Source organism: Humulus lupulus, chromosome 3, assembly GCF_963169125.1.
Source record: "Humulus lupulus chromosome 3, drHumLupu1.1, whole genome shotgun sequence".
NCBI lineage: Eukaryota > Viridiplantae > Streptophyta > Magnoliopsida > Rosales > Cannabaceae > Humulus > Humulus lupulus.
Window position 1 is genome coordinate 230,322,686 of NC_084795.1, and position 11,734 is coordinate 230,334,419.

Here is an 11,734-nt window from a genome sequence, read left to right on the forward strand (position 1 = left end):
ACTACTATATCTTAGTGCTATGTTATCTAGTAGTATTTTTTGGGATTGAATCCCCTTCTAAATTCACTACTCTATCTTACTCAGAAGGACAACTATTTGAGACCCTAGCTGTAGTATTGGTTTACTAGTGTACATTGGAACCGTTCATTATGTCAAAATTAGGTCTACTTAGTGCATTGTTATCTAGTAATAATTTTTCAGGATCAGTTCCCCTTCTAAATTCACTACTATATCTTAGTGCAATGTTATCTAGTAGTATTTTTCAGAATTGGATCCCCTTCTAAATTAACTACTCTATCTTACTCAGAATGATAACTATATGAGACCCTAGAGGTAGTACTTGTTTACTAGTGTACGTTGGAACGGTTCATTTTGTCATAATTAGTTCTGCTTAGTGCAATGTTATCTTGTATTAATTTTTCAGGATCGGACCCCCTTCTGAATTCACTTCTATATCTTAGTGCAATGTTATCAAGTGGTATTTTTTGGGAGTGGATCCCCTTCTAAATTCACTACACTATCTTACTCAGAATGACAACTATATGAGACCCTAGCGGTAGTATTGGTTTACTAGTGTACGTTGGAACGGTCCATTATGTCATAATTAGGTCTGCTTAGTGCAATGTTATTTAGTAATAATTTTTCAGGAATGGATCCCCTTCTAAATTCACTACTATATCTTAGTGCAATGTTATCTAGTAGTATTTTTCGGGATTGGAACCCCTTCTAAATTCATTACTCTATCTTACTCAGAATCACATCTATATGAGACCCTAGTGGTAGTATTGGTTTACTAGTGTACGTAAGAACGGTTCATTGTGTCATAATTAGGTCTGCATAGTGAATTGTTATCTAATAATAATTTTTCGGGATCGGATGCCTTCACTACTATATCTTAGGGCAATGTTATCTAGTAATACTTCTCCGGGATCGAATCCCCTTCTAAATTCACTACTCAATCTTACTCAGAATGACAACTATATGAGACCCTAGTGGCAGTATTGGTTTACAAGTGTACATTGGAACGGTTCATTATGTCATAATTAAGTCTGCTTAGTGCAATGTTATCTAGTCATAATATTTCGGGATCGGATGCCATTCTAAATTCACTACTATATCTTACTGCAATGTTATTTAGTAATATTTTTCCGGGATCGGATCCCCTTCAAAATTCACTACTCTATCTTACTCAAAATGATAACTATATGAGACCCTAGAGGTAGTAGTGGTTTACTAGTGTACATTGTAACGGTTCATTATGTCATAATTATTTCTGCATAGTGCAATGTTATCTAGTAATAATTTTTCAGGAACAGATCCCCTTCTAAATTCACAACTATATCTTAGTGCAATGTTAACTAGTAGTATTTTTCATAATCGGATCCCCTTCAAAATTCACTACTCTATCTTACTCATAATGATAACTATATGAGACCCTAGAGGTAATATTGGTTTACTAGTGTATGTTGGAACGGTTCATTAAGTCATAATTAGTTCTGCTTAGTGCAATGTTATCTAGTAATAATTTTACAGGGTCGGATCCCCATCTAAATTCACTACAATATCTTAGTGCAATGTTATCTAGTAGAATTTTTTGGGATTGGATCCCCTTCTAAATTCACTACTCTATCTTACTCAGAATGACAACTATATGAGACCCTAGCGGTAGTATTGGTATACTAGAGTACGTTGGAACGGTTCATTATGTCATAGTTGGCTCTGCTTAGTGCAATGTTATCTAGTAATAATTTTTCAGGATCGAATCCCCTTATAAATTCTCTACTATATCCTAGTGCAATGTTATCTAGTAGTATTTTTTGGGATTGGATCCCCTTCTAAATTCACTACTCTATCTTACTCAGAATGACAACTATTTGAGATCCTAGAGGTTGTATTGGTTTACTAGTGTACAATGGAATAGTTCATTATGTCATAATTAGGTCTGCTTAGTGCATTGTTATCTAGTAATAATTTTTCGGGATCAGATCCCCTTCTAAATTCACTTCTATATCTTAGTGCAATGTTATCAAGTTGTATTTTTTGGGAGTTGTTTACCGAGTTTTTCGGAAACGAATACAAACAGAATAATAAAAAGATAAGAACTGTAGAAGTGCAGAAATGTTACTAAACAAACAGTGTTTTTACGTGGTTCAAGCGTTAACAAGCCCTAGTCCACGAGTCGATGTAATTATACTTGTAAAGAATTACAGTAAGATGGCTGGTGTACAAGAACTTCACACACTCACAGTGTTTCTCTCGGGTTCTCTTGAAGAAGATGAAGCTAGAGAGATTTTAGTAGAGTTCTTGCTATGTGATTTGTTGGCCGTCCCCCCTATTGTAAAATGAGGGGGTCTTTATAGCTAGGGTTTTGGATTAGGGTTTTTCTCTACGTACATGAGTCTTAATTACAACAGCCATAAATAGGGGATACAATTACTGTAGTAGCATGGCTACACGACTCTATGTGGGTATATTTACGTGAAAGTATGGGGAATACACAAAGTCAGCCGTCTTTTCCAAGTTGTCAGCGGAACAGTAGGCGAAAAGGTACCCTTAGGCGTGCTGGGATGTGTGCGGCTTTGACCTGTCGGGCGTGTCAGGCGGGATCCTGTGTCAGGTGGATATCATTCCAAATATGCCTCCTCCACGACTCGACCGCCTGGTCTTGTTCCGTGCGAGGCACGGAACTGTTTCCGCGAAGATCACTTGAAGAGCTTCTCCTGGAACGAGCTTCCCCGAAGGATACCCCTTCGGGAGTCCGGGAGAGTTGACGAGCTTCCGTGTCGCGTTTGCTTGAAAGAGTAATCCGGACACTAAACGGGAGAGGCGAGGCCTTCCTGTCCATCCGCGAGCTCTGGTCACCTACCGTGAAAGACATTGATAATTCTGCTTCCCCGAGGATATCCATCTAAACGCTATCCGGAAATCTGGATAACATTTACCCCCCAAGGTCACGGAGCTTTGAGAGATCCGGGAGCTTGTACAGTCCTCCGGGTATTCCGGTTTCTTAGATTAGGCGAGGGGTCACCTTCTGTGTTCCCGGAAGTGTTCCTTTTTCCCGCCTGAGTGTTAGTATGAAAAAGGAAGGGAATTTCTTCTGTTTGAACTCAAGTACTCAAGTGCGGCAAGGGCCACGCGTCATGCCGGGAATGGTTCTGCGACCAAGACGTGTGCGTGAGGCGACTGGTTGAGTATGCGTGCGTCAGGCATCTGAGTAATGATTTGACGGTTTTTAATGGTACTCCGGGCCCGAGGTGGTATAATGATGGGAAATAAATACTTTATTCCCATCCAAGGAGTCATAAATAGGATCGTCGCTTCATCTCCAGCCGTTGGATCTGATGCACACGGAATGGGAAGATCGGGACCGTCCATTTGAGGAATTCGAAACGACTTCTTCCCTGCTATAAAAACGAGGGAACGGACCTTTCTTCCTCTTTACGCTTTCAAATTCTCTATCTTTCGGATTTTCAGATTCCCAAACCTTCGAACTCTCAGGCTTCCAAGCTTCCATTCCTTCGAACTTGCCACTTCTTTTGGTAAGGGATCTAGAAAATTTTCTTTTGATTTGGCAGTGGGTTTATTCGCCGAAGTTCAGGGTTTGAATCGCTGTTCGTCTTTGCAGGTTTTACTTTTCGCGACCGTGTTGTGCAGTGATCCGGTTACTCCTTCAACCTCCAACTACCCGAATACCAGTAAGTATTTCTACTTTGCTCTTTCCTCCCAAACCTTAGGTTGTTGGTAGTTGTTAGAGTTGAGTTTTCTGCCATTATCGCCTATGTGCATGCGTGAATAGGGCTTTGATAGGCATGTGATTGATGTGAGTCGATAAGTAGTCTCTTTTGCATGCTTTGACGATTTGCGTTTGGAAAGTCGTCCCTTGTCTTGCTTGCGTTGTTCTGGTTTGCTGTTTTAGGGCATAAGCATGGACGCCTTTAGGGTGTCTTTCTCTGGAGAAATACTTCTCTCGGCGGGCTTAGGCTCGGAGTCTGAGTTTGGCTCCTTGCTGTCCTTCGGGTGGCATGGTGCCAACCCCTCGGCAAGCTCGGTGGGAGCCTCTCCAAGCAGTTTTCGGGGAGGGTCTCCCCGACGCCTTTGATACCACTAGGGTATGACAAGGGTGCTGACTGCTTAGAGTGTTTTCTTCTTTGTTTCTTTTGTTCAGTGACGAACATCTCAAAGGAACAACTCCTCGTTGTGGCGGAGGCTGATTCTGCCCAGGAGAAGGGTTCCCCTATCGCCGGCGCAAAGGGGAAAGGAAAGACAAAAGTGGTCGCGGCTAGCCCACCGACTACCAATAGTTCAATCTGGGAGATGGACCAGAAGCCGAACCTATTCAGGAACTACGGCATGCTGGAGCTGTACTTCTCAGAGGCAGGCCTGAAGAACATCCCAGGCCTGATGTGGCACCGTTTGTCGGTGCTGGGCGAGTCGGCTAGTCAGAGCCACGAGGGTTTTGGTGCCTGGAGCTGGGCACACATAGTGTGTGGGGCGCACTTGCCCCTAAGAAGTTACTTTGCCAATTTCTGTGTGAAAGCGGGGATTGCCCCCTTCCAGTTGATTCCCCCCAGCTACAAGCTCCTAGCGGGGTGGTTCATCTTTTGCAAGTCCCGGAAACTGGAAGCTCCTACCCCGGAGGAGGTGCTGTACTTCTACGGGTTGAAGTCTCAGCCCATGAGGGGTCATTCAGACAAGGTGGGATTTTACAGGCTGGAGAGGCACCCGGACGTGATGTGTCCCACCTGTCATACCGCGAGGGTTCCAGACCTCCGAGAGTACTGGTTCCTGACGACTGGCTTCCCACTGAAGAGGGTGCCAGCCCTATCTTTGGACTTCAAAATCCCTGGTAAGTGCTCCTTCCTCTCCTTTTCAACTTTGTTTCTTTGCTTTTGCTTTGCCTTTCGGGAGGATCTGTAATGCTTGTATTTGAATTTTGCAGAAGTCGTTCCGCGGACACCTCGCTGTGCGGAGATGATAAGGAGGTCCAAGTTCTACGAAGGGCTCTCGGAGGAAGAGTTGAAAGTGGAGGGACTTGTGACCTCCGAATCTTTGAGGGAGTATGGGCTACTCGCCTCTTTCCAAAACATTGAGCCAGTGAGTGGCAGGGGGCAAAGTCAGGTGTCAGCTGACATCCGGGAACAGATTGCCCTAGAGCTGTCCAAGGTGATCAACCAAGCAGCCCGGGACGAGAATGCTTTATCCCCTAGTTGGGCGGAGAGGTTCCCCGACCCCCAGCCGGAGGGAGAGGAGATCGAGGCTCGCCACGCCGCAGCTTACCCTAACGAAGGGACTCCGGGGGCTGGTACCTCCGGGAGAGGTAAGACTAGTTTTCGATTGATCCACACCCCCAGCCTGTCTGAGGTTTCTCGGACCTCTCAGATGGGGTTCGATCCCCGCTTCCTTAGGCTAGATCCGCGTAGGATACCCTTTGACAGATATTGCGATAGGGTAGATGAGCTCCTCGGGTGTCTGAGTGACGGTAGTCTGCCAGAAGGTGTCATCATGGTTGACCCTTCTTCCCTCAGCATGTCATTCCCGAACTTCAAGGAGTACGGGAGCTTCCTGGAGCAGGAAGCGGTGTTTTGTTTTGCTCGGGGAAGGCCATCCACGTTTCTCGTGCATGGTCGTCCCTTTCAAACTTTTCTTTTTCTTGTTTCTTGTTCCCTGCTGGCGGACTTGCTTGTGCTTTTATGTTGTTGATTGTCTTGTCTTCTGCTTATCTTCTTTTTCACTGCTTGTTGGTTCGTTAACCTTGCTCCGTATGTTTCTTGCAGAGTACCCAGAAGCCAAGATGTTGGGGAGAGTTACCTTGCTCATTAAGAAGGCTGCCACCAGCCAAGACCCGTCCAAGGGGAAAGGACGGAAGGCCCAGGCTGGTAGGGGAGGTAAAGCTGCCACCCCCAAGAGGACAAGTGGCGAGGCGCAAGCGTCTCCGGGGGTAGAGAAGTCTCCTGCCGACGGGCCTTCCGAGACTATGATGGTCTCGAGTAGCAGCAGCGACGGGGAAGGGCTTGTGTTCCCCGTGAAGACGACTGGGGTGAGCAAGCGTCCCGGAGGGGATGCTGAGGGCACCGAGAAGAAACGCCTTAGACACTCTTCTCCTGGTCGAAGGCAACAACAACAGCAACGACAGCAACCACAACTACAACAACAGCAGCAACAAGAACAACAGAGACAATCACCAACGCCACAGCGGCAGCAGCAACAACATCCAAACCAGCAGCAACAACAAAGGCAATTACTTCCGCTGCCGCAGCAGCAAAGGCAACAACAACAACAAAGGCAGTCACCTCCGCCACCGCAGCAGCAAAAACAACAGACCGGGGCCTTAATACCCCGTCTGCCTCCTCCTCCAGCCCAAAGGGAGTCCACCCTTTCGGGGTCTCCTTCTTCTCAGCAAACAAACCTTCCTCTGCCTGGCTTGAAGTTCCACTTCCCGCAAAAACCAACCCGTTTCACCGCTGCCCTCCTGGAGGGTGTAAGACGGGCCGATAATTTTTTGAAGAGGCGGTTGGAGGCTGAGAAGGCCATTACTCAGGGAAGGGCAGACAACTTGTCTGCTGTGAAGAGAGCTGAGTTGGCCGAGGGGGTGAGGTCTCTTCACCCGGCTGGAGCGGTTTTGTATGGCCCAGCCTTGGAGAAGAGGCTGGTGCCTAGGCTTGGACGTGCATTGGCGCCGTTCGAAGCGGAGATGATGGAGGACATGGCCCTGAGCTTGTGCGAGCTCAATTCTGAGAAATGGGCCATCAGTAGCAGTAAGGATCCGCTGCTGCTGACACATGCCGTGAAGCAACAATTTTCCGGGGTAAGCCGTCAGTTAAGCTTTGGGATCATCTGTCTTAGCACATTTGGTTCTGCTTAACTCATTGCGTTGTCTTTCCATGCAGGCCTCTCTGATCGCGGAACGCTCGTTCCGGGAGGTGGGTGCAGTCCTGGTTCAGCTGGAGGAGAGCCAGGTGGCTCGCCAGGCCTTGGAGGCGGAGAAGCAGAAACTGACCCAACAGGCCTTGGGGGCTTCGAAGAAGATCGACCAGGCCCGGCGCACGGCTGAGGAAGAGGCGGACAAGAAATATCTTGCCAAATATCAAGAGTACCGGGCCAACGCAGAGAATGAGTTCAGACAGCGGTCGGATGAGATGAAGGCCGAAAACTCCAAACTCCGGGAAGAGCTGTCCCAAGCCAGGGTGGAGAAGGATACCTTGGAAGCCCGCTTGCAATCAAAAAACGATCTCCTCCTTAAGCAGCAAGAGGAATATTCCACTCTTCAGAGTAGGCTGCACGAGGAGGAGCAACTTCATAAGAGGAGCAGGGATCTCGTGTCTATGCTGCAGTTGGGGCTCGCCGAGAAGGATAAAGAGATCGGAGCCTTGCAATTCACTGCCAGGGGGCATGTGACCGAGAAGCAATCTGTGCTGAACCAAAATAGGGAGCAGCGCAAGGAGATTGATTCTCTTAAGGGAGAGCGGGATGCCTCTAAGGCCGAGATGGACAAACTAAGGGCTCAATTAGCTGTCGCGGAGGCACAGCTGGCAACCTCCGAGGCGGAGCGCTTGAAGGAGAAGGAGGATGCTGAGGTGAAACTGAACAGGACGATTAATATATCGCATGTGGTCCTCATGCATCAACTCTGGAAAGTGAACCCGGAGGTACTAGGCTATCTGGGAGAGGATGCCGACGCCATGAGGGAGAAGCTACAGGTGTGGGATCAAGGCCCAGAGGCGTACGTCCAAACTTACAACATTGACGAACGTGCTGGAGCCCCTGAGGCGGGAGATCCCGGAGAGGCGGGGACCTCTGAACCTTCTCGTGACAAAGTTCCGCCTTCCATTGAGCCGACTCCGCCAGCCTCAGTTGAAGCCGATGTCCCCGAGGCCGCGGTCGTGGAAGCTGCAGCCACCCCCAATGCTTGAAGGGGTTTTATCTTTAATTATTTTTCATTTGAGTTTTTCATTGCAGACATATTTGCCATAATTATAGCATTCTCCTTTCTTTTCTGCCAAGTTCTTTATTTAACTTTGCGTTTAGGGTAGACTTTTATACGGTAGAAACTGTTGTAGGGGCGCATGAGGTTTTGGTTCCAACGGCCAACACCTATGCACTTCCCACTTGAAGCTCTAACGGCTGATGTCTTTTTCCATGTAGTTTCTAGGTTACGAAGGTTTCCTGGTTCCAACGGCCAGACTCCTTCCACCGTATTTTAGCTTTCCTAAGGCGAATAGCCAATCCCGGGACTTGTAGTTATACTATTCGCTGGGATTGCTAAGGTGAGCCGTTCCATGGCTCGGAACGGGAGTTCTTTTGGTGAGCGTCGCTAGTCTTAAGGTTAGATCTTTGCGAAGCAAAACTAACTGTCGTTGCGAACCTCATGGTGGCTGGCTTCAGGGACCTGGCACGGAGCCCTGCGAAGCAAGGCTCGTTGCTGTCGGGGAAATTGCCACGCCTACCAGGTGCGATCCCGGAGCAGGGGCTTTGCGAAGCAAGGCCTGCTGTGAGTGGGGGATCGACCATGTCTGCTCCTGGAGCAGAAACTTGCAGTGGTCGAGGAGCTCGCCATGCATTATTTTGTGAGATCCGGAGCTGAAGCCCGCGAAGCACGGCTTACAACGGTCGCGGATCTCGCCGTCTTTCGCCTTACGGGACCTGGAGCTGGAGCTTGCGAAGCAAAGCTCTACAGCGATTGCGGAATATGTCTGCAAAGGACTTGTCAGGGAGTTGGGGGTGTTTCGGCGTAGCTCTCTGAATGTGCCCCACCCCCCAGTCCTGTTCATCGCTGTGCTACACAGGAGATAATTTTCATGATGCATAATGGCAGGCATTTCAATGGCAATTTTCACATAAACACATAATTCACGTAATGCAAACATGTTCATGGCAACAAATTAACCTAAGCTTAACAATTTAAAATTTTCAAACACAATGCTAGGACATAAGTGGTGTTCTGTGTATGTTTTGTTCAAGGGGCGTATGGCTATGCCTTAGCCATGTATACCCCCCCAAGTGAGCGTGGGGTCCGGACGTCTCCGGACCGCGTGGTCACTTGTTAAAATGCAGCTTTGAACACAGGGATAAAAAGTGCAGTAAAAGTGGAGTGAATCTCTCCGTGTTTCATTAAATTAGCCTGCTGGGCACGTGTTTTACAACAGGGAGGATTATTTCCACATTTTTCACTTTTGCTAATTTCACCAAGGACTTCCGACTAGATCGTCCGGGGCCTACTGGTAGTAACGGCGGAGGTGCTCCGCGTTCCAGGCACGTGGGACTTTAGATCCGTCGAGTCTCTTTAAGTGATACGTCCCATGGCCCACTTTTTCTTGAACTTCATAGGGGCCTTCCCAGTTGGGTCTGAGGACTCCCACTCCCGGATCCTACGTAGCAGGAAATACTCTCCGTAGGACAAGATCCCCAACTTCGAATGTACGGCTCTTGACTCTCGTGTTAAAGTGTCGGGCTATCTTGCCTTGGTACATTTTTAGTTGGACCTGCGACTGCTCCCGGAGCTCTTCGATCATGTCCAGGGACTCCTGGAGAAGGGCGTGGTTCCGGGTAGGGTCGTAGGTGTTCTGCCTGTGGGAGGGGATCATAGTTTCTACTGGGATGACGGCCTCGCAACCGAAGGTCATGGAATAAGGTGTGTGCCCCGTTGAAGTTCTCTCTGTTGTGCGATAGGCCCAAAGTACTCGCGGAAGTTCTTCCGGCCAGTGAGCCTTGCAGGCTTGGAGTTTTTTCTTCAACGTGGTCTTTAATATTTTGTTTACAGCCTCCACTTGCCCATTAGCCTGGGGTCTGGCGACTGCGGAAAAGCTTTTGGTAATTCCATGCGAAGCACAGAAGTTCGTGAAGTGTTCACTGTCAAATTGCTTCCCGTTGTCGGACACAATTTTTCGTGGAAGCCCAAAACGACACACTATATTGCTGATGACAAAGTCCAGTGCTTTTTTAGATGTGACCGTGTTCATAGGTTCAGCCTCAGCCCATTTGGTGAAGTAGTCTACCGCGACTATGGCATACTTCACTCCACCATTTCCAGTTGGGAGGGAACCTACTAGGTCAATGCCCCAAACGGCGAACGGCCAGGGGCTGGTCATTAAGGTAATTTCTGTAGGCGGTGCTCGCGGAACCTTGGCGTACCTCTGGCACTGCTCACACTTTCTGACATAATCCACACAATCCTTCTTCATGGTGGGCCAGAAGTATCCTTGTCGAAGGATCTTTTTGGAGAGGCTTGGCCCGGAGGTATGGTCGCCACAGAAGCCTCCGTGAACCTCATGGATGATGGCGCTGACTTCGGTTCCGGCAACACACCTAAGGAAGGGTATGGACAACCCCCTGCGGTAAAGCTTTCCATCCATAACCACGTATCGGGGAGCTTGATACTGAAGCTTTCTTGCGTCAGCTTTATCAGTGGGGAGCTCTCCGGTGGTGAGAAATCTGAGGATGGGTCCTATCCAGGAACGGGAATGGTCGATGATGGCATTTACCCTCTGTGTCTCGGTAGTGGGTGCTTCTAAGTGCCCGATGGGTACCAGGCCATATTGTTCAATCTCCGGGTCTGTTGCAAGCTTGGCCAGCGTGTCCGCGAGTGAGTTCTGGTCCCGGGGGACCTGGCGGATTTGGTAGCCTTTGAAATGCTACAGTAGGCCGCGGGAGAGAGACACGTAGGCAGCCATTTTTTCGCCTTTCGTCTGGTATTCCCCGGATATTTGGTTTACCACAAGTAGGGAGTCGCTGTATACTTCGATTTTTTGGGCTCCGACTTCTCTGGCCAGTCGTAATCCAGCTAACATGGCTTCGTGTTCTGCCTCATTGTTGGATGCTGGGAACGCGAAACGGATGGCGCTCTGGAGCTGATGCCCTTGGGGAGATATTAGGATGACCCCTGCTCCAGCTCCTTTTTCATTTGAGGCTCCGTCTACATAGACCTTCCATGTGGGAAGTTCCGGGACAGGATCTTCCGGGAGGTCATTCATTCCCGAGCATTCTACAATAAAGTCCGCGAGAGCTTGTCCTTTTATGGAAACACGTGGTTGGTAGTGGATGTCGAACTGGCTCAGTTCCATGGCCCACTTAAGCAATCTGCCAGAAGACTCGGGTTTCTGCAAGACTTGTCGGAGAGGGTGGTTGGTGAGTACTTTGATGGTGTGCGCCTGGAAATATGGCCTTAGCTTCCGCGAAGCGATTAGCAAGCAGAGGGAGAGTTTTTCGATCATTGAATATCTGGACTCGGCGTCCAGTAACCTCTTTCTTACGTAATACACAGGGAGCTGGATACGGCCATCTTCCCGGACGAGAGCGGCACTCACTGCGTGCTCTATCACAGCTAAGTATAAGAACAACGCCTCTCCTTCGATAGGTTTGGACAGAATGGGAGCTCGGGTTAAATGTTCCTTGAGGTGTTGGAAGGCTGCTTCGCATTCGGGGGTCCACTCGAACTTCTTGTTTCCTCGCAACACATTGAAGAAGGGGATACACTTGTCAGTGGCCTTGGATACGAAGCGGCTGAGAGCAGCTATCCTTCCGGTAACGCTCTGGACATCTTTATGCTTCCGGGGGGAAGGCATATCTATGAACGCCTTAATTTTCTCAGGGTTGGCTTCCACTCCGCGTGAGCTGACAATGAAACCGAGGAACTTCCCAGACGAGACCCCGAAAGTACATTTCTTTGGATTCAGTTTCATTCCATACTTTCGGATCACGGCGAAAGCTTCCTTAAGGTCGTCACTGTGGTCCCCGGAGG